The sequence below is a fragment of the Bos grunniens genome, chromosome 14, assembly GCF_055505025.1.
Source record: "Bos grunniens cultivar Pamir isolate PY7600 chromosome 14, Bosgru_T2T1.0, whole genome shotgun sequence".
Classification (NCBI taxonomy): domain Eukaryota; kingdom Metazoa; phylum Chordata; class Mammalia; order Artiodactyla; family Bovidae; genus Bos; species Bos grunniens.
The window spans coordinates 40,590,276-40,613,815 of NC_141178.1; the positions used below are offsets into that span (position 1 = coordinate 40,590,276).

The window sequence follows — 23,540 nt, forward strand, 5'->3', positions numbered from 1 at the left end:
ATTTGATAATTCTGGACTAATCGGAAAAAATACAAACGATAGTGAACATTTAAGCCAATGTTAAGGAAAATTATATTTGAGTACAATTTAGCTGTTATTTCACAAAGCTTTTACAAAAGTACACATTTAAAAAATATACATATATATACTTCTACATACAGTATAGTATATAGATAGGGCTTCCCTGATGGCTCAGATGGTAAAGAATCTGCCTGCAATGCAGGAGACCCAGGTTCAGACCCTGGGTCAGCAAGATTCCCCTGGAGAAAGGAATGGCAACCCACTCCAGTATTCTTGCCTGGAGAATTTCACGGACAGAGGAGCCTGACTGGCCACCGTCCACAGAGTCGCAAAAGTTAGACACAACCAAACGACTAATAGTGATTATACATTTTAATGCAGTGAGAGACAGTAAGTACTATGACAAGAATATGCTTATCAATTCCGAACAGATTTGAGGAATGAAGGTAAGTTGTGTAAAACGAAAATCAAAATTGAGTTGCTATTGCTGGGAGAGTTCTCTCAAATGGAGCCTCTGAGGAGGCCACTGAGCAAGTGTGACTTAGCACATCTCAGCTGACGTGGACGCTGAACTTTGATCACTTATTGTTTTGACGTAAGCATCCAGAGCAGGTTCCAGAAACTCAAGATACTTATCAAACACTTACCCTAAAAACTTGTGACAGAGAATCCCTTAAGGACAAATACTTCCTTTCCTGCGTCAATCATAATTCCTGCCAGATAGCTTTAACAACCTTGTACCTTTTATCTTTATAAGCAATGACTCGTTCTTTTCTACAGAGCGCTCTTTAGATTTTACCTGAATCTGTGTCTCCAGAAGTACAATTCTTCTTGTTGTTTAATCGCTAAGTTATGTCTGACTCTTTGTGACCCCAGGGACTCTAGCCCAACAGACTCCTCTGTCCATGGCAATTTCCCAGGCAAGAATAGTGGAATGGGTTGCTGTTTCCTTATCCAGAGGATTTTCCCAACCCAGGGATTGAACCCACGTCTCTTGCACTGCTCTTTACCACAGAGCCACCAGGGAAGACCAGCTCCCAAATAAAAGTTTGTTCTCTGCAACCTCCATACTGATTATTGTTTGACAGCTGTGCACCATAGTTTATGAATATGGGATGCAAGTTCTTATCTTTGGATCATGCCTGAATATCCTTGTTCAATTTAAATGCTATTTCCTAACAATGATTCCCTCCATACATTGAGATAGAGTTCTAATTTTTACCTTAGATCTAGGCATATGACAAAGGAATTATTACACTCATTTTCTCAATCCTTTATGTGCTGCTTTTTATTCATACTTTTATACAGCAAAAATGTTACTGTTGAGGAAACTGTTTATTTTGCCTATTAATTTGATCTCACCAACTTTTTCTTGTACATTTTTTGTGTTACATTTAATCAACTTAAAGTTCTCACAGTTGATTTCCAGACCTATCGGTATACCACTTCTGCCTTTCAATACTCACTCACTGCATTTCTATGCACTTTCTTATTATTTTTGCTTCCAATTGCTCATATTTTAAAGTCCTCTTGTAATATCATGCATAATTCACTAACAGATGTAGGAAGAACAGATGTAACATCTTTCTGCCAAGGCATACACTCATTCACAATGCCCAGTGGTTTTTTTTCTCAGTTGCGTGTAGGATCTTTCTGCTGGGATGGGTCTTTATCATCTTCAAACATGCAAATCTCAGTCACATACACTACCTTAAACATCTCCAAATTCTACCAGTCTCCATGGCTATATAAAGTTAAGAACAAGCTTTGACTCCTAAAGATCTGCTGTGTTCTGAATGTTTCATATGTTGAATTCCTATGTTGAAATTCTTCTGTTGAAACGGTAATGTCTGTTGGGGGCAGGGGGGCAGTTAGTCGCTAAGTCGTTTCTGACTCTTGCAACCCCATAGACTGTAGCCTGCCAGGCTCCTCTGTCTGTGGGATTCTCCCGGGAAGATTACTGGAGTGGGTTGCCATTTCCTTCTCCGGGGGATCTTCCCAACCCAGGAATCGAACCTGGGTCTCCTGCACTGCAGGCAAAGTCTCTACCAACTGAGCTATAAGGGAAGCCTGTGAGTGTGTAATGCCTGTGAATGTGTGTGTTAATCGCTCAGTCATGTCTGACTCTTTTCGATTCCATGGACTATAGCCCACCAGGCTCCTCTGTCCATGGGATTCTCCAGGAAAGAATACTGGAGTGGGTTGCCATTCCCTCCTCCAGGGGACCTTCTCCACCCAGGGATAGTCGGGAGAACTATTCCAGTTTTTACTAGGCTAATCTTCAAGTTAGTTATCATAAGTGCCCATCCTCTTGATTTTTATTATTTTTATTTAATATTTTATTATTATTTTATTGTCTTTTATTTCATATTATTAAATATTTTTATTACCATTACTCTCATATCCCTCAGGGAAATTTTAGAAGTTTAGAGAAATGAAGAGTAGCTTCTTATGATAAGAAAAAGATTAAGGTGGATTACTGTCCATTTACTGAACATTTACGAGGAGCTGTCATATGCCAGGCATTCGAGCTTGTGCTTTTGACGTCAGAAACCATCTCTGCTTTCAAGTGGTTTGTGGTAAACTGGAAAGAGTTTCAACTGGACTGAATAGTATAACATAACCACTAGATAAGTACCAGGAGAGGGAACCAGGGTGGGAAGGAGGACACAGAGAAAAAATAAGTTTATCATGAAACACTTTTGAAGAACAGGACACCTGATATGTGTTTTGGAGGAAATGCATAAATGTGAAAGACAAAAAAAGGTTTAGAAATGAGTATTATAGGCAGAGGCTACAGCATGATTTAAAGAGCATAAATAGCAATAGTTCTAAAGAACTGCCAGTAGTTAAGTATGACTGGAGTATAAAATCCTTTGAGTAAGTAATGCAAAGAATGCCAAAATTTTCATGGATACTCTATGGTAAGGATATACCACCTTTCTTTTTTTCATCCTAGAAATATTTACTGAGTGACTCTTACTTATCGATGATTACTGTAGGTTCTGCAATGAAAAAATTCAAGACTCCACCCTCCTGAAATCTGCATTCTACCTAGGAAAGAGACAGAAAATAAACCAACACCAAAATATACTGTTTGGCAGTTGGGACCAAACATACGGAGAAAACAAATCAGGGATGGAATGGAGCATGTAAAGGTTAATATGTGCAACTGCACGGAGATGCACAGAAGTTATTTTTATAGGATGATCAAGGCCTCACTGATGTGGTGACATCTGAGCAGAGACGTCAAGGTAGTCATAACCTATTATCATACCCTCTAGTATCATAATCTATGTATGTGTATATGGATTACTTTCTTAAACATTTCCAGAAGATGAAATTATAAACGTCTTGGGACGAGAGGATGTTGAGTGTTCAAAGCACAAACAGGCTGGTGTTCCTGGTGTGGAAAGAGTGAGAAGAGCAGTGGACTGAATGGAGAGCTGGCGGTGATGAAAGTGGTGTGGATTCGACAGGGATTTTTATGAGTCTCTTTCAGTACTTATTCCCGTGTGGCTCCCCAAGTCTTAGTCAAGAAAATAGCTAGCCCCAGGCAGCGGAGAATAGGTACTTGGTAACTTTTGCTAAAGAGTTAAACTTAAAAGCCTAAAACTTTATAGAGTGAGAGAAATTTTGCTACATTTCTTCCTTCCTACATCAGAGTGAGTAATAGACGGATTAATCCAAAGAAATTTTTCACATAGGGAAGGCACCATTGAGATTTTTGTTTTGTCTTGTTTTTTAATCACAGGGAAAAGAAATTACCATTACCACTTTGAATCTGAGAAAGAATGGAGCAGGAGAGGTTAAACGGTCATTAACTGGTAACCTGGGTTTAAGAGAGGGAAGGAAGGTCAGGAGTGTTCTATCTTGCCGCCCTCAGCCTCCACTCAGAGGAAGGCCATTAACTTTCAATGAGCTCCCTGCGGCAGTCCTGGTGATCTTCCCCAGAGTTAGGACAGCTTGGTGACCCAGATTAGAGGCTGCCGGCAGCTTTTCACAGCTCTCAGTCTTTCTGCTTCCTAAATTCCCATTCCTTTTACTTGAGCAATGGTTCATCAAATACGTAACAACAGCGGAAGTTTCTCCTAGAAACTTGTTATAAATGCAAATTCCCAGCTGATTCTTCGGAAGTCATTGTTTTGACAAGCCTTCTGATTCTCACTAAAGCTTGAGACCCACATTGCTCTTCGTCTGGGTCTAAGAGAGGAAGAGAGGGAGAGATAGAGAATGCCCAGGAAACTACACTGGAAAGTAAATTCTGATAGCTTTTTATATGGCATTTTTCTGAGGTAATTTACAAATGATTGAAGAAAAACCACAAATGTAAACGTGTAGTTACTTTAAGGTCTCTTTAGCAGAAATCAATCTTATTTCATGGCAGGTATCCTATACTTGGATCTATTACTTAATAGGTCACTTCCTCATAGAGATGACTAATAGCAAGTCAATAAAAACTGCTGTTTATATTTAAATAGCACTTTCTGTTCCAATATGTCAGAATGCTTGACAAGTAGTCAAAATGCAGCCCACCAAGCCCATGGCCATAAATAACACACATCTACCATCACGGCTGTTTACTGGTAGATTTCTTGTCTGGGAAACTTGAAGTGCCTCCGCTATCTCTGTAGAAAGTCAATGACTAAAGGAGAAAACATCATTCAACTTAGTTCCCACAGGGAACCAAACTGATAAATTACTCACTGGCTTCTATCATTGTAACTCAAGGATAGATAATGATGTCATCAAGGAAAAATTCCAAAGAACATCATTCTTGCACTACCTCTGATTCAACCTGATTTTGATAATCACCAGGCTCAATCTACATGAAATTATGACATGAATGCTCTGTAATTCCCTCTTACTTCTGATTGCACAGGATCAACGCCACCTGAAGAATAAAGAGCAAAGGGTCACTACACTGACAGCCTTGGTGTTTAGTTGCTAAGTCATGTCCAACTCTTTGCGACCCCATGGACTGTAGCCCATTAATTATTTACAAGATTAATGACATTACTATTTATTATTAATCTTATAAAACTCCTTGTGATAGATGTCTTTTACCCCCAAAATGCCAACCATATTAAACCGACATCTTTTTGTTGGTTTTGTGTATGATTTCTGTATGTCTTCCTTGTTTCAATTTTAATGTTAAGCACCCTTTAGAGACTGTTGATTATAAGTGCTCAGTTTAACACTTTATCAAGAGTACCTAGAACAGTGCCTGCCACATAAGAAATGTTTAATAAAATTTCTAAATTATCTTGTTTAAAATCTACAGTCATCCTAGCTTGAAGCACATAAACACAGATATAGGTTCCAGTTACATGAGCAGTGTAAAAGCGTCATGTCTGACTCTTTGCGACCCCACGAGGCTCCCCTGTCCATGGGATTTTCTGCGCAAGAATACTGGAATGGGTTGCCATGCCCTCCTCCAGGGAATCTTATCAATTCAGGTATCGAACCTGGGTCTCCTTCGTCTCCTGCAATGCAGGTGGATTCTTTACCCACGGAGCCACAACTGCATGGGAGTATGTACAAATTATCTGTTGATTAAGATACAGAACATGTCAGAGATTTGGAATTCCTGATAACCTTGAGTCAGAGCTGAGGTAAAAGCTTACCCGGGGCATGTTACCATTTTCTGAGTATATAGTGAAAGAAGAAGTTGATGAGAGAGCATGCAAGATTTTCCAGGCTCCAAATGGAGCTTGACTCATCTGCATGGAAATGGCCGGTGAAACATAGAGGAGCTCACTGTTCTGCCGGATTAAGCCCACCCTAGTGCATGAAACGAAACAGAAACAAGAGACTGAGGCCTCGGTTCTGAGGATCTTCACTCCACTTACCTGCTGTAATAGAACCAGGCAACAGACAAGAAAGAAATGTGGGAACTGCTGTTGTGCACCTTTAAATAAACACAGTGACCCTATGTAACAGAACACGGTTCAGTGAATGCTTAAATAAATCTGACCAATCAGAATAAGTCCTCCTTTCTTGGTGGAATAGCTCTGATGGAAATGGACAGAGCTGGACTTGGGAGTGCGAAATGGGTGCTTTCCCTCTTTTACAGGCTCTAAACTTCTTCAATTTTCCTATGATTTAAGCCTAATTAGAATTTATGTACTTTTGAAAAAGGGTAGGTATTAAAATTAAGTAAGCTGAGAGTGTTAAGTGTGGAAAAAAGATAATAAACTTAAGGTAGAATTATTACCATGAGAATTACCAGAACTGTTTTTGTTCCAACACTGCACCTGCCATAGCATTTTAATTAGAATTAGAATTAGATAGAAATTGACTTGCTGTCTCCATTTGATAATATTACCAGAAACTTCCCTTGAGGAAATTTAAAATTATTTATTCTATGTAAATCTCTTCAAGTCCTTAATTTGAACCTTATTATAAGATATAACACACCGTATCTACAAGCTGGCAAAATTCTGACAATTCTGCCACCCTTTATTCTTTCTCCTTTTCCTCTTTCCCTCCCCCTTCCCTCCCCCCAACCTCTTTCCACAAAGCTAGTTAATGGGCGTATGACAAATAGTAGGTATCAAACTCTTATATTCATTATAGGGGTTGGGAATGTGGAATCTCACAAAAAGAGAGACTTGATTTTAAACACATCTGCACCATACTAGCTGTATGACTATGAATAATTTAATCTTTCTGTGCCTCAGTTTGTGCATACGTAAAATATGTAATAATAGTGCCTGCCACTTAGGATTATTTTGAGGGGAAATTACAATTTATTTTTTTAACACGGACCAGTTTTTTTTTGAATTTGGTGTAATACTGCTTCTGTTTTATGTTTGGGTTTTCTGGCTGCGAGGCAGATGGGATCCTAGCTCATCTATCAGGAATTGAACCTACGTTGGAAGGTGAAGTCTTACTGGACTGCCAGGGAAGTCTTAATTGGTTGTAAAACAGTTGTTTAGTATAGATAAATCATAATAAGTATTATTTTTCACTTCTTTGTATATATAACATTTAGTATTGGGATTCATAGTCTCAGAATCGAAAAAATATGTTTAGCTAAATGGAGAAAAAACAATTGTTACAGTAATCATTTCTTTACTTCCTCATTTTTTTTTAACTGAATACAAGAATCACAATTTCTTAACATTATCTGTTGTCAATGAACAGTATAAGACTATAACACTATTTTTGAAAAGACATTGAATATTTGAAATGAAGAAAACTAAGAAATAGTAGTAAATAAACTTTTTATTTTACCAATCCCAAGTGAAAGATGAAGTTAATGATGATATACGTGAAAACTCTGGAGAAGTCATACAGAAAGAACCCCAACTACTTACAGCACACTTGAAATTCAAATGACAGTAAATGACTAATTCTTAAATCAAGAACCTTTCACTGAAATTAAAAACATAAATGCTTTCTTTTTCTTGCTTTCTGTAGGAGGTGAAAGTATTCAGTAGGTGTCAAGACTATTTTAAAAAGCAGGTTATAGTGATGATATTTCAGGAGCATAAAAATGCTAAGGCAGATCTCATAAAGATCTGTTTAAACTATGCTTAATAGAAACTTAGTGACTGAATGACTAACACACACAGAAACTTAGTGAATTACATTTCAATTGACCAACGTCCTTATAGGAGAGAATTTTCTGTGAATTTTAGATTTTGTTGCTGTTTAGTTGCTCACTCGTGTCCAACTCTTTTTAGGACTTTGTGGGCTATAGCCTACCAGGCTCCTCCATCTATGGGTTTCCCAAGAAAGAAAAATGGAGCAGGTTGCCATTTCCTTCTCTAGGAAATCTTCCAAACTCAGGGAAGACCCAGGAAACCTGGGTTTCCTGCTTTGCAGGCAAATTATTTACCATCTGAGCCATTAGGAAAGATACCAATGTCAACATTACGTCCATGCAAACTAGACTGGTATGTTACTTAACTCAGCATCAGCACTGTCATGTTTGTTCATTAAGCAATGCAGTCCTTTAGGTAAGAGGCATGGTTCTCTGTAGAAACTTACAGACACAAGATACACAAATGGGAACAGGGTGAAAAACAACATAGATTTTTTAAAAAAATTAAACCTAGGAACGTATCTAATACAGCCATTTCTTTAGACTGAACAAAGAAATTCATGTAAGTTTTCCTGGTTCAGGCTCCAGTGAGGTCTCTGGGCAAACTGGTAACTAGAACAAAAGTCAGGTCTATTTCCACTTTCTCTGAAACAAGTCCAGTTCCTACAGCACAGAGGAAAGCACTAGATTGGCCATGGCATGAAACAGGTTTGAAATCTGGCTGATACTTAATAACTGTGCACTTCTTAAATGGGCAATTTGCTAAATTTTATGAACTTTAACTCCCTCCCATACCCTCTGCTAAATGAGTATAATCCCTTTTCTACCAATTCTAGAGAATTAGGGTGGTCTGAAGAGACTATGTATGTAAAAAATGCTTTGAAAATTATTTAATGCTTTAAAAATATTATCATTATTATTTCAGGATGAGGGAAATCTCCCCCTCCTCTAATACATTCAGTGTTTTTATGACCAACTTAGGTCTTCCAGAGAGCTATGTAAAACTTGAACATTTTAACAGTACCTGACAATGTTTAGGAGAAGGCAATGGCACCCGACTCCAGTACTCTTGCCTGGAAAATCCCATGGATGGAGGAGCCTGGAAGGCTGCAGTCCATGGGGTCGCTGAGAGTGGGACACGATTGAGTGACTTCACTTTCACTTTTCACTTTCATGCATTGGAGAAGGAAATGGCAACCCACTCCAGTGTTCTTGCCTGGAGAATCCCAGGGAAGGGGGAGCCTAGTGAGCTGCCGTCTATGGGGTCGCACAGAGTCGGACACAACTGAAGCGACTTAGCAGCAGCGGCAGCAGACAATGTTTAAATATTAAAAAAAAAAAAATTATCCAAGCTGGCACATTTCTTCTTAAACAGTTCCAAAAGTAATGCATATATATTGCAATGAATTTGGAAATACAGAAAGAGATTAAAAGGCAGTAAGAATCACCCTGACTCTGTTTCTTGAGTTAACCATTGATAAATGATTTTTTAAATTTTCTTTAGGTCTTTTTTCTCTATGTATATGACACTGAAAACCAAGCTGTAAATATGCATTGTGTATTATTTAACATTCTCTTCTCACTTAACATACTACAAAAAACAATTTTATTAGTTTCTGTATTGTTTCCTATTCTAAGCATTTAAAAATACGTAATAGCGAAGGTTACCTGTGAGCTATTATATAAAGTTCAGCATATACTATAAATATATTAGGATTCATATGCTTTATCCCTATGTTTATAAGTTCCATAGACAATTCCAATATTTATAGTTAAAGACCATGAAAAAAATTTAGTATTTTTAAACAAAAAATAGTTAAATGGAGGGGATCTTCCTGACCCAGGGATCGAACACGTGTCTCCTGCATTGCAGGCAGATTCTTTACCATCTGAGCCACCAGGGAAGCCCCAAATAAAGACTACTTTATTTAAAAGCTGACATGAAACCTCTAGAAAACTTCCTTCTACTTAAGTGAGGTGGTAGATATATTACCAAAACACCACTGAAATACAGATTACAATTGAGTTTAAATAAAAATATGAATACATACCACAGAATTGTTGTCTACCCGTTATACTATTAATAACTGGTAACAGGAATATTATAGAGAATGATTGAATGTTAATAGTCATATGTCAATTACTAAGATCATACTTATGTGATACAATGATTTTGCAAAGGTACAGTAGCAAGCATCTGTGCATTTTTATTGTCAAAGGCTGCCTGCCAACCGGCAATTCATTTCATAGGCTATGGTCTAAATTATATCATTTACTGATAGCCAAGAGACATCTCAGTATGTCATTAATAGTACGGAAGCTCTAAACCAGGGATAGTTTTGTCTCTATAATTTATTTGCAACAGAAGCTATTAGAAACCAGAATAATAACACTAATAACTTTCCAGTTAATTTTGACCCTACATCGTAGCAATTTCAACGGAAGTTAATATATTCATATATGGAATCAAAAGTCCTAAACTATATAGTATTACAATTGATGCAGTGTGTTTTTATGAAATATTACATGTATAATACTTCATTAAAATGATTAAATGAAAACAATATAGAAATGTCATATTTGTGTCCTAGAAAGGATGTAGAAGGCATTTCTGATAGTATAAGTTAATACATGATTAATCATACTTTTATTTATAAAGCATCCAAACATTAGACATCTATAAGATATTTCTTTACCATCAAGAAAATATATCCCAGAATTAATTTTAAAGTTTGCTTTTATTATGCTTATATTTTCTAATTGAGAAGTCTGCTCTTTAAGCATCTTTAAATCACAGAACTAATCAGAAATCAAGAGGAAACCAATAATCCATCTCACAGATTTGTTAAAACTTTGTATAAAACTGTTATGAATCTAAGAATGGAAAAAGTGAAATTATTAATCAACAAGTGGCTATTTTAAAAAATCTGGGTAATAGTAAACTACCTGGGTTAGGATGGTGAGGAAGATCAAAATGAATGTCAGACCAAATTTGCTTCTTTTACTTGAAAAAACTACAGTATTTTGGGTTGTCCTAATCTGGGACTATGTAACTGCCAATCTCATGTTTCTAGCTTTACTATGAGAGTGAATTTTTTTAGGTACAAGTATAGAAAGAAAACTAGAAAGTTCCTAAGTGCAGTTTCCTTCCTCCCTTTCTCCAACAAAATAAATGAGAAATACCTAACCAACAGATCTGATGGTTCCAAAAGGGGCAAGTCTCTATTCTGAAACACAATTCAAGTGAGAACATTCCAAATTAGGATTCTGTGAGATGCTAAAAATTATGGCGTGAAATATAGAAGAAGAAATTTCTAATGCACCATAAAATGTATTCCTCAAAACAAAAGAGATAATGGAAGCCCAAAGCATTTAATGGATAAAATATAATCAAATGAAAGAGAAACATGTTCCAAGCTGAAAAGCAGCAATACTACTATTCTCACATAAGTGTACAGTAGTTATAACCCAGTAAGATCAGGTTTAAAAACACTTAAATATGTATAAATCTATATATATATATATAGAAATAACATATGTAGTACCTGAAATATATTGTATTCATATAGTAAAGAATCACTTTAAAATTTCAAAAATATTCTTTTAAGTTTTGAAAAATACACGGTGAAAACATAAATTTTCTTTGCAAAACTTGACTCTGGAAACAAAAGATTATTCAAATGCTTCTCCAATAATTTGTTTATCTTAAATATAATCTTATATTTGAAACAGAAGACAGATGTTCATGAAAACAGACATGTATAATCCATACACATGTATATATATTAATAGACACATAAGTGATTAAATATAATTAACATACAATACACATAAAATACTTAACTTACTATATAGCATTACATCCTGATAAACCCATTGCTAACTGAAAATATTATAAATTGCAAACACTTATACGACACCCAGGGCTTCCCTGGTTGCTCAGATGGTAAAGAATATGCCTGCATTGCGGCAGACTGGGGTTCAACCCCTTGGTCCGGAAGATCTCCTGGAGAAGAGAATGGCTACCCACTCCAGTATTCTTGCCTGGAGATTCCATGGACAGAGGAGCCTGGTGGGTTTCAGCCCGTGGGTTCACAAAGAGTCAGACATGACTGAGCAACTGACACTAACGATAGTATACCCACAATCTACCAACCATCATAGTTTAGCATAGCGTACCTTCAGCATACTCGGAACACTCGCATTAGCCTACAGTTGGGCAAAATCAACTAATACAAGCCTACTTTATAACATATTGAACATCTCACTTGTTTTATTGAACACTACTGAATGTGAAAAACAGAATGGTTGTAAAGTGTGTCAGTTGTGACGCATGGCTGACTGGGAGCGGAAGCTAGCTGCTGCTGCTGAGCATCACCAGAAAGCATCAAGCTGCATATTGCAAGCCTGGGAAAATATCAAAATTCAAAAAATATTTTTTCCACCAAGTGAGTATCACTTTTGCACCATCGTAAATCTGAAGAATCGTTAAGTTGAACCATTATAAATTGGGGAATGTCTATATGTATAATTTCTGTATAATATTTGCATATACATGTATGCTCACATATATTTAAAAGGAATTTTCACTGTGTGCAACATCATCTGAAGATCAGATTATACACAAAATCTATGCATCAAGCCTTTGGTAACTGACTAATGAATTCAGCATTCGAACGGGGATTAAAAATATTGGTTTAGGAAGTAAGGACAAACTTTTTAAAATGTCTTATACTTTTTACTTACAAGAATAAGGTTAGGTTAGGTACACATGATTTGTGGCTTCCCAAGTGGCACAGTGGTAAAGAATCCACCTGCCAAATCAGGAGATACGGGTTCGATCCCTGGGTCAGGAAGAACTCCTGGGAAATGGCAACCCACCCACTCCAGTATTCTTGCCTGGAGAATTTCCATAGACAGAGGAGCCTGGTGGGCTATACAGTCCATGGGGTCGCAAAGAGCTGGACACACTGAGCGTGCACGCATGTACATGCTCACATGCACACACACACAGGATTAGACTCCTCCAACAGAAACAAATTACTGCCAATTTGGCAAGAGCTATTTATCACCACAAAATGCTCACTTGTTGAACAACTACAGCTCATATATTAAATGGAAGGTTTTTGTACTTGTTTGCTTAAACCAAAATGGTTCATATAAAAGTCATATAAAAATATAAAATTATGTGTTTTTTAAGCTAAACAAAATTGTTATCACACTAAAGCATGTCTTTGTACTAAAAGTAAAGTTGTTATAGGCAGGTGTTTCTGGTACTAGTTTTCATATTAACTAAGGCTTTATTTTTTTAATTCTGTTTAAAGGTGTTGCTAGTGATTGAATCTACTCAGTAGCACATAGCAATGAACAGTACTCCATTAAAATTCTTACATGTACGCTCTAAATTCTTTGAGATTCAGTAAAACAGAAAGATACCATATACCAAGATTTCTTTGTATATGATGTACAGTAGAGTTACAGGTTAATTTTCCTTTTTGGACAACTTAATGATATTGATTAACATTTTAAAAAACTTCAATAGTTACACATTTTAAAAAAGGGTTGGGGAACAAGGCAAATAGTGGGATTATCTTCAAAGGCTTTTGTTAGAGGAAGTGAATGTTAACAAGATGTTAGTTGCCCTCTCTCCAGAATTTCAACACTGTATTACCAAAAAATTAAACTGCCAACTATTGCTTTTAAGACAGAGAACAATTCCCACTTTCTATAACATTAGCTTCTGAAGTCAACACCCATACTCAACAACCTTGATGTCATGTCTGATCATGAGTCAGTGAAAAGAGTGACTAGACATATGGTACGATTCAGAAAGAAAGTAAGATGCCAACTGAGTTTTCCCAACTCATCCAATCAACTACTTGCAGAATTAAAAATAGAAGCTAAGTCTAATTCCCACAGCCTCTGCCAGATCAGAGCCTGACAACTTTGCACTGCAGTAGCTCCAACCTCTCCTGCCACTCGGATTACCTTTATTGAGACACCTTCCCATGAAGTTCAGTCATTTCAAGGCTTAGTTTAAAATAGAGAGCAGTAGGAAGTGGTTCACAAAGTTGGGGAACAATTGTGGTAATGAGATCTCATTGTAAATTGCTCAGAAAAATTAAAAAGATAAAAGCTGGAAACATTTATTAACCCTTACTATGTTATAAATTCTTCTTTATGTTACCTTCTTTAATCTTCATGACAACCCTATGATTTTCCTGTTTAAATGTCAAGAAACAACTCAGAGTGGTTAAGTAACTTATCCTAAGTCATAAAGATAGAAAACAGTAGGGGTAGGATTCAAACTAGATGGGGTTCAAGGTCCAAATTCATTTCCTGAAAGACATGATTGGGACATAAACGGTAGCCCAAACTCCCCAAAATAAATAAAAAATTAAAGAGAGAAAGGGAAGAGGAGGGCCTAGTAGCAAACCTTGAAGACAATGTTTAGAACTTTTTGATTGATCTTAAAAGTGACCAAAAGCTAGCTGCCTGAGAGTTTCAAGAATAAAATTGTTATTAAATCAGACAAACAAAAAAACTCTTTTATTTACAGTCACACACTTTGAAATCAACCAGATTGCTTTCCTTCCATTAACACTATACTGCCATTTTATTTCATTTTCCATTTCATTTATTAAGAGGTAATTCAAACACAAGTATTTTACCTGAACAGTTTATTGATTTTTTTTTTACTATGATCAAGATGCCAATCTTCCTCCCCTTATTAAATGGACTTTTTAATATCAGCTTATTTTAGTGTCAGATTTTAATTTCTGTAGTGAAATAGTGACTTCACAAATACAGAAATCTTTATAATCTTTAAAATTTGACCGGCTTTAAATCTGAATTTGGATTTGGTGAGTCTGGTGGATTATTCTCAGTGCCTACTGGGTACAACCAATTCAAATTCAACATTATTTCTGCAAGTCCCAGAAGCATTAAATTTTGTGAATGGAGAGAGCGCATTAGCACCCTGGTTGTTTTTCACTACACTTTGATTACCGGAGAACCCAAGTGTGAAACCTCGTGGACAGAACTGTCAAAAATGGCCTAAAGACATCACTGACTTCTCTCTATTATTCACATTCTGCAGTATACAACAAAAGGAATAAAGCAGGTTTTGCTGCTGTTACTATTGCAATGACCAAGAATCCTCAGTCTCATGCTCATCGCAGTGCATTAAGATATGGGCTTGTTGATTACCTAGGCCAAAGTTAGAATGCTTGGTTTAATGAGTGCTTGATTAGACAGCAATAAGGACAAAAGTACATAGGGGAAATGTTTGTTAACAGGTTCCTCCCTCCCAATCAACTAAAGAAACAGCATACTTTAAATATTGCTGTGAAATGTCTAGGGTGTGTCTGCCTGTATTCTTGCAACCCTTCACCTTTATGTAGCTTTTCAAAAATATGTTATAACATGTTGCTTCATCCTTGTCCTTTTAGCATGTTAATGTCTAATTAAGTAAAGCATGATGCAATCCCCAGCAAGCTCTGTTTCTCCTTTCTGAGACAATGCAAATCAAGACAGCCTTCTTCTAAGGAAGGTAGTTAAAAGTTTTGCCAATTGTGTTCACACTTCAGATATTCCAACATTATGTAGTTCAGCTTAAATAAGAAACTCGCATCTTTGGGATTTCGTTATTTTGTTTCAAAATAAAGTTTAAAAGATACTGTAAAGAGAAACTAAGAAAAAAACAGCAAAAGATGTACCATAATGCAGGTACTTAAATATGAAATAAGGTAGTTTTAGATTAAAAATTCATCTTTTTATTTTTAAAATTAATCTAATTAAAATCTTAGATTTCATTTAAAATTGGCTAAAATGGTAAACTTTATGTTATGGGACATTTTACCAAAATAAAAATAAATTATAAAATAAAGTAAAAATTTACCTCATATTAGGTATATTATGAAGTTTCCATAAACTTGCATTTATTTTAGGAAATTATACAGCTATTATCATATTTTGGGACATATAAAGAAAACAAAGTTTCAATAATTTGGTCATCTGATGCAAAGAGCCGACTCATTTGAAAAGACACTGATGCTGGGAAAGATTGAAGGCAGGAGAAGGGGATGACAGAGGATGAGATGGTTGGATGACATCACCGACTCAATGGACATGGGTTTGAGCAAGCTCTGGGAGATGGTGGAGGACAGGGAAGCCTGGCGTGCTGCAGTCCATGGGTCATAAAGAGTCGGTCAGACACGACTAAGTGACTGAACAACAAAGAAAGCAACAGTTTAAGTAGCCTTTTTTTGAGTATTTTCTCTCCATCTTTCCATCTCTCTCTGTTTTTTCTAGGTTAATGATCTTCTCACACCTGTCTGAATACTAGCATCAGTAGGAAGCAGTTAGCTCATACTGGTTTCCTTAAGTATCAGCTAAAAACCTTAATGTACTTTTATACTGGTAATTGTTTTAGAACCTGAGGGGTATGTAATTTCTTGGAAAAAGCAAATATATTACTGTAGTATAGCATTATTAGAAAGAAATACTAACTTTCAGGCAGACATACATCCATCCTAAGGAAAATTAATATATTTCAGAGTAGACTACATCACTCAATTGCTGGCAATGCTCTTCCACATATTTGGCAGTATAGTACTCCAAGTCTGAGGGCTGTTTCTTTTTCGTAAAAATGATTTTGATTGGAAAATCCTAAATAAATCATTTGGTATGTATAACATTTAGAACTCCTTCTGGGATTCCTTTTCTATGAATCAAGGTTCTTTGACTCACTATCCTCCTTGGCACTTGCTTCCTAGTCTTCTCAGCTACCTTTGTGCCAATGCTAGTGAAGAGTTCTGATTTCAGGTCCTAAAGCTGGGTTAACAATAAAAGGAGAACCTCATCTCATGTACCAGAAATATCATGTTGTGAAAGTAAGCCCAGAGTGTGGTGACATCACCAAGGTCATTCCTGGCTCTACTCGTCCTCACAGGAGGAACAACCAAAAATTATTTGCAAACAGTACACTATTTGAGAGAAGCCTAGAACACAGAGGTAAGGCTGAAGCACCTTTGCACCACAGAGACCATGACAGACTGTATTAGACTACACTGTTCCTCCCCCAGGCCAGTGGAGCACCACTGAAGGTCTGGTTCTTCCAGTAGGAGAAGAGAACTGGGGGACAGCAAGCACTGCCCCTAGCATTGGGGTAGCTTTGTGGGAGCCACTACTCTGATCTGCTCCACTGGGTTTGCAGGGTAATCTGCAGGGCTTGACTACTGAAAGCTGGACTGTGATGAAGGGGTAAGGGGCATGCAACAGCCAGCACATGGATTGTGACAGACAGAATTCATACCTGCAGTGCCCAAGTAATGATCACAACTAGTGTCTTTGTTCATCTCTAGAGCTAGGTTAGGGTGCACTACAACCAGGGAAATCAGAGGGGTACAGATCCACCTGATTTTCATACAGCCCTAGAGCCTGCTTTGCCTACCCCCAGGGAAAGAGCACAGTCACAGCCTACCAATGTGGAGAGTGTCTTCCGGCCATCTGAACAAAAGGGCTGGCAATAAATCATTGAAGCTGTGTGGTCCAATGGCACGCTAACCAAGAGGCAGGCAGACAGAGCAATCACCCCAAAGCAAAGAGTCCCAGGTGTGGAGGGTTCCTATACTATGCTTAGGCAGGGAGATTAACTCTTAGCCAAGGCTGAGAGTAGCTCCCAGCTCCTCCCAACTGGGGCAACTGTTTAAGAAATTAAGCGTAGCTAGAGTGGCCCTTCCCCATCTCCACCCATCCCCCCATCTCCAATCTGTGAAGGGAGTCTTCCTGCCCCGAATGACTAGAAGGGTTGGTGACAACTCCTAGAAATTGTGTGGCCCAGCAGTCAGCAAACCTAGAGAAGGCACAGCTGATAGTTTGCAAAAAAAAGCCCGTGGCCTTGTTCAGTCAGAACCTGATGCGTGGGTCAGGTTGAATTAAGACAACAAAAGAGCTTTACTGTCTTTAAAGTTGCTTCTCCTGCTGCTGTGCCTGGGCAGGGAATTTAATTCATAGCCCTACTCATCACTGGAAAAAAAGACTTCAGTCTGAGCAACCAAGAGTCTAAACAGAGCACATGGGAAGCTATATAGCCCATTCAACAGCCCAAGATACAGTGGCACTTAACCCCCATCTGCAAAGCAAAACCAGTGTCTTCATCTGACCAGGGAATTCAGTGCACACTCTTGCCTGACTTGGGTCCCCAGACAGTGAGCTATATATATATATAGGTTCTGTGTGCTGTCCTGGTGTCCTGCCAAGAAACGAATTCATACCCCATATACTACTGAACATAATTACCAGTAAAGTCTGGAGGAGGAGCCAAATTAATCAATATCCATATACCAATGTAAGGAATCAAGGATCACAAAAAATTAGGCAAATATGACACCACCAAAGGAAACTAATAACGCTCCAATAAATGACCTTAAAAAAGTAAAGATCTAGGAACTGTCAAAGAATTCAGAATAATCCTCTTAAGGAAGTTTAGTGAACTACAAAAAAAAAAAACAACACAGACAGCTAACCGAAATTAGGAAAAATAATAGTGAACAAGACAAGATGTTAAACAAGGAAATAGAAATATTAAAAACAAACAAACAAGAATACTAGAATTAAAAAGTACAATAACAATAACTGAACTGAAGAATTCAATAGAGTATCAAAGGTAGATTCAACCATGCAGAAGAAAGGATCAGCAGACTAGAGGACAAGACACTAGAAATTACCCAATGAAAGGACAAAAGAAAAAGAATAAATGATATACATGTTATGGGAATTCCAGGAGAAAAGAGAAGAAGGAACACAAAGTATATTTAAAGCAATAATGGTTGAAAACTTCCCAAACCTGGGATGACAAATGGATACCAGATCCATGAGGTCCAAAGAACCCAAACAGGTTGGACTCAAATATGGCTACATTGAGACACAATTGTAATTAAATTGTCAAAATCAAAGACAAAGAAAGAATTTTAAGAGCAGCAAGAGAAAAGGTACATATAAGGGAACTCTGGGATAATTGGATATTCACATGTAAAAGAAAGAAACTGGACCAATAAATCTTATAACACTCACAAAATTAACTTGAATTGGATTAAAGACTCAGGTGTAAGACCAGACACTATGAAACTGCTAGAAGAAAGTATAAGCATAAGGCTCATTGTATATTACAGGGGTCTTGGTAATGACTTTTTAGGTAAGTGGAAGTTTTGTTTTATGATGCTTACTATGTTTTTTAATATGGATGAGCCAATATACATTTAAGGGCATGTAAGTTCACAATAACTTTTGCTGAATATGACTATTTGAATGTACTTTCACTATTTATTCATTATATAAGGATTTTAAACAAGTAAAGTGGTACTTGCAGACATTATTTAGAGCCTAACTTGGCTTTTGACTTCCAAGGTAGCACAGTAGCAAAGAATCTGCTTGCCAATGCAGGAGACGCCAGAGATGCAGGTTTGATCCCTGGGTTGGGAAGATCCCCTGAAGAAGGAAATGGCAACCCACTCCAGTATTCTTGCCTGAAAAAAATTTCATGGATAGAGGAGCCTGGTGGGCTACAGTCCATAGTGTTGCAAAGAGTCAGCAGAGCTGAGTGACTAAACACACACACACACACACACCCAACTTGGCTATGAGAGTAGGTGGATATACACCCCTGGAAAATAATAACTAATTTCTTCACTAAAATCAAATTGCTGAGCATCTAGTTTGCATATATATAGCTAAGCACTGTATTATGAGTTGCAGGTAATAAAAAGTTGTTAGTCACAGACTCTGCTCTCTATGGCTGTTTTACAAGAGCAGATCATGTTCAAACTAAAGGGCAGACCAAAATGGAAAATGCCATAGGAATTCAAACAAGGGAGAAACACATCTGAGACACAAAGGAACGTGGGTAGGCTTATGGAGAAGGCTTCATGGAAGAAGCAGTATAAGATGTGAGTAAGTTTTCAACATGCGAGTGAATGGAACAAAGACGACATAGGGGTGTGATGTCATGGGGCACATACTGGAATAAAGACTACTTGGTCTAGGCTGGTCATGGGGTAATTTAAGGGGATTTGTAAAAAACTAAAAAAAAATTCCATGGTCAGAGGAGCCTGGTGGCTACAGTCCAAGGTGTCACAGAGTCAGACATGACTGAGCATGAATGCATAATGACAACAAAGTTACTGATAACACTGACCACCCACCAGACTAAATACATTTTTACTTGATTGGAAAGCAACAGACTGATTTCAAATCTATCTTGTCAAAACTACAAAACATTCCTACAGTTCATTTAACATCTAATAGTGCACACCCTTCTATTTGATGTTCCTCCTCCTTAATATCAGGTGATTATTTTTTCCTTTCTCTGGGAAACATTTTTTAAAAAAAGAAATAAAGTCATAAATCAGTTTCAGTCAGGATATCACACAACTGTTTCTTCCCAAGGCTTTGAATTTAGAAACTTTCCTCAGAAATTGTTTAAATGTAACAAGGTCCAAGTTCAGAAACCCCTTAAATTTATTTATCTTAGTTGCACTACAATAGGAAATTCTATTTTCTATCTGGTTTTCTTTCTTCCCTAAAGGCTTCTCCAACCATAATCTATAACTTAGTGCCTCATCTCACCTCTAAAATCACTGGCAGGTAAGATGATTTTAGGCAGCACCAGTGCCCTAGTCCTGACCCACTTCTTGGCAAACAATTCAGATTCTTCAAAAACCAAGTAAAAGACACTTTCAATTTCTAACCATCATTAGCATATTTTCATGTGCTATCTTCAACAGAAATATGCCTCTTAAATTTACAGAAATTTTTATTGTACTTAAGATCAATTGCACTAACCTGTATTTCATAGACCATGGGCTATTATTTTAAAAATGAAATATTATTTACTATGCTTTTCACTTATTATTCAGAATAATTATTCATATGGTTAAATATTTTACAATTAGGTATGAAAGGTCGTAAAAGAAAGGGGTTTGCTGTTTTTGTTCTTTGTTTCCCTGTTTTGTTGATGTGCCTGTGTCAAAATTTCAGAATCTTGAAAATTTAATATCTCAAACCCAAATCACATTCAACGGATAATAATAACAACAACAACAAGACAAAAAATTTTTCGGTCCAAAGGTTTTCATGATTCAGAGGAACAGTTCCTGGAGTGGACCACTCGGAGTGAAATTCCACCCCCCATCCCTACTCCTTCTGCCTCATATACTGAAGGTAGGAACAAAGAAACCAACTCAAATCTTTCCACAGTGTATTTATAAATAGAGAATCTGTAAACAGAAAAACAATAATGATATATAATAGAGGTAACATGATTTTGCAGAACCAGTATCTTTGTCTAAAAGCCGTATTCAAAAAAAAAAAAAAAGGTAAGCAGAGGTCAGTTTTTTAGCTATAAAACCCTGGTCCTCTTTTTCATTGATCTCCTCTCTCAATGTGTTAAAATTGCAGGGCTTCGAAGTCAAACTGTCTCTATAATTTCAAATGTAAAGAGAATAAATGTCTTTCTAAATAGAATATTATTAACACAGACACCACAGTTCGGCTTATTTCAACTGTTCTCCATCGGGGAAGTGGCACATTTGCAATTCCCATCACAGCCATCTTAACCATTTAACAGAATATCATTCAAATGCACGTCCTTAGGTGGGCCACAGGAATGGGCACTTGAGCTCAGTAGCAAGGCGTCTGTGGGGAAATCCGAGGTCGGAACCCCTAAAAACTTGAGGATGCCCCAATAACCCGAGGCTTAGACTGGCCAGCTCCCCTGGCTTTCTCACTGCCTGTGGGGAAAGCCTCCGGAAACTCTTTTGAGGTATTGGGGGAATCCTAGGACAAACGCAGTGCTTGCTTTGGCCGGAGGACTTGCTTCATATCCTACCCAGCTAGGTGTCTCACAACCTTCTACAAAGGCTTCAAGAAAAACGGGATAGGCTGGCATTCACATCCCTACTTTCCACCTATTCTTAGGCACAGCAGCAAAATACGTTAGGTATAGCTAGCTCTCTTTCTCACAGCCCAACGGATTCTGCTGTCCTCGAAACCCGTCTAGGGTAGCTGCAGTGACTCCAATGAAGCGAGTTATCGGGAACCATGTTGGTACTGTACTGAAAGGATTATTTTCATGCCCTGTATTTGGGGGAAGGACACAAGTAACAATCCAAACGTGGTGGAGGGCAATGCCCTTTCTGAGTCCTTGACAAAATCAGTCATGGAAAAGAGGTGGTGGACAGGGGCTGACAAGAGCTGGCCGGTGGATAGCCACAGCATCCACGGGGGGGAAAAAATCAACTAAATGATTGACAAGAGAAATGAAGGGAAAAGTGGAGACAAGTGCTGCACAACCCAACCTGAACTCCAGAAGGCAAGTTTCACCTCTAATCTGAGACTCTTTCTAAGGGTTAGGTGTTGAAGCCGGCGTTTGACGTCGAAATGTACATGGAACCCATTCTGAGCACTGGAAAGGGGGAAGACGGAGGAAGGCAAAAGAAGAGGGAAGATTTTCTATGACTTCTCCAGGCTCCTGCCAAGGACCTGCTGCTCACAAACCAGAAAACACCCAAGCGAAGGTTGAAGGCACCAACGTTAAAAGTGCAACTCAAAATTATTTTACATTTTGAATATTCTTTCAATATCTAAGTGAGTCTGGCATTGCAACGGTCGATTATCTTTAATAAGAATATAGAGACTGACCGCCTTCTTTGTCTGCCCAAAAACACCTATCCTCCGATCCCAAGCACTTGATTAACATTTCCAATTGTTGCTCCTTCACCCCAATACAGAACGCAGCAGGGACAATCGCCTTCTTCCCAGGGTATCACAAACCCCATCATTAACCAAGCGCAGAGCACCGGGCAGCGGGGCCGAGGCTAATGATAGCCCGGCAGCTTACCTTCTGGGGTGCGATCGTGGCAGCGCACGTCCCAGGCGTCCGCTGCCCCGGGTTGCAGTGCCGCCGCGCCGGGCGCTGCCCGGTCAGCTCGGCCGGCCCCCACCCCACCTGCCAGCTGCTGCAGCCGCTCCCGCCGCCGAGCTCCGGCCGCATGAAGTCATCCCCCGCCCCGGGCCGGATCGCCACACTCCGCGCCAGCCGCGGGGGGAGAGGGACCTCTCCCGATTGCGGGCACCCGCGCCCAGAAACTGCGCCCGACAATCTCCCGGGTTCCCGGCTTTCGGATTATTTTCTATGAATTCTTTTTACCGAAGAAGGGTCGCCGGAAGGTGGACCGAGAGAGAAGAAGCCGAGAGACTCTCTCTGCAGAGCGCCTCTCCCCCGAGCGCTCCCCTGTCACTGCCGCCTCATGGACAGCTCCATTCCGGCGTGTGGGTTTCCCACCCTCTTCATCTTCCTTATCAGTATTGTTCATTTTGCTGAATTTGAGAGTGGGATTCGCTTTGGAGCTAGCATTCAAGCACTCCGAAAATATTTTAAATTGGCAACTAGATTTCTAAGCCCTTTGTAGCAGGCTCCACTTTCCTCCAACACACACACACACACGCCCACACACACCTACTCGCGCACGTACACACACAGTCAAACCACTCACAATTATGAAAGTCAGGACTTCTTGCTCTCTCACCTACGTAATGCAAAAGGAAACTCCCAGAGGAGTGGAGAAGTAGGACCAGCTAGAGAAAGCACTCAAGCAAAGACAGGGAGGCCCAGGATTTTGTTGCTGTTCAGTAGAGTACTTAGCGAACAGATGTTTCCCCTCTAATACCTCCCATACCAGCCCTGCCTCACGTGGGATGGCTGCTCTGGTGAGAGTTATAACATTTGGAAACAAAGAAGCCGAATCCCCTTTAACAGATGGCTGCATCTCTTTCTTTCCTAAAGGATTTTTATCAGAATTGCTTTGGGAATAATATAAGCATCTATGCATATAAGCCCTTCTCTCTTTAAATTAGCAGGTATCTCTGTCTCTCTCTTAGTCTTCCATTCTCCCTCCCACTCCTAAGC

The 23,540-nt window shown here is 38.5% G+C and overlaps 1 protein-coding gene across 1 annotated transcript in view; it reads right to left on the reverse strand.

Moving 5' to 3' along the window:
- PKIA (cAMP-dependent protein kinase inhibitor alpha) overlaps nt 1-22,604 on the reverse strand; it is a 99,921-nt gene extending 77,317 nt beyond the window's left edge. Inside the window, exon 1 of the mRNA XM_086335426.1 lies at nt 22,473-22,604. The gene's annotated coding sequence lies outside the window, so the exon portion shown is untranslated. The remainder of the gene's footprint in view (nt 1-22,472) is intronic.
- Between the last annotated feature and the right edge of the window lie 936 nt (nt 22,605-23,540).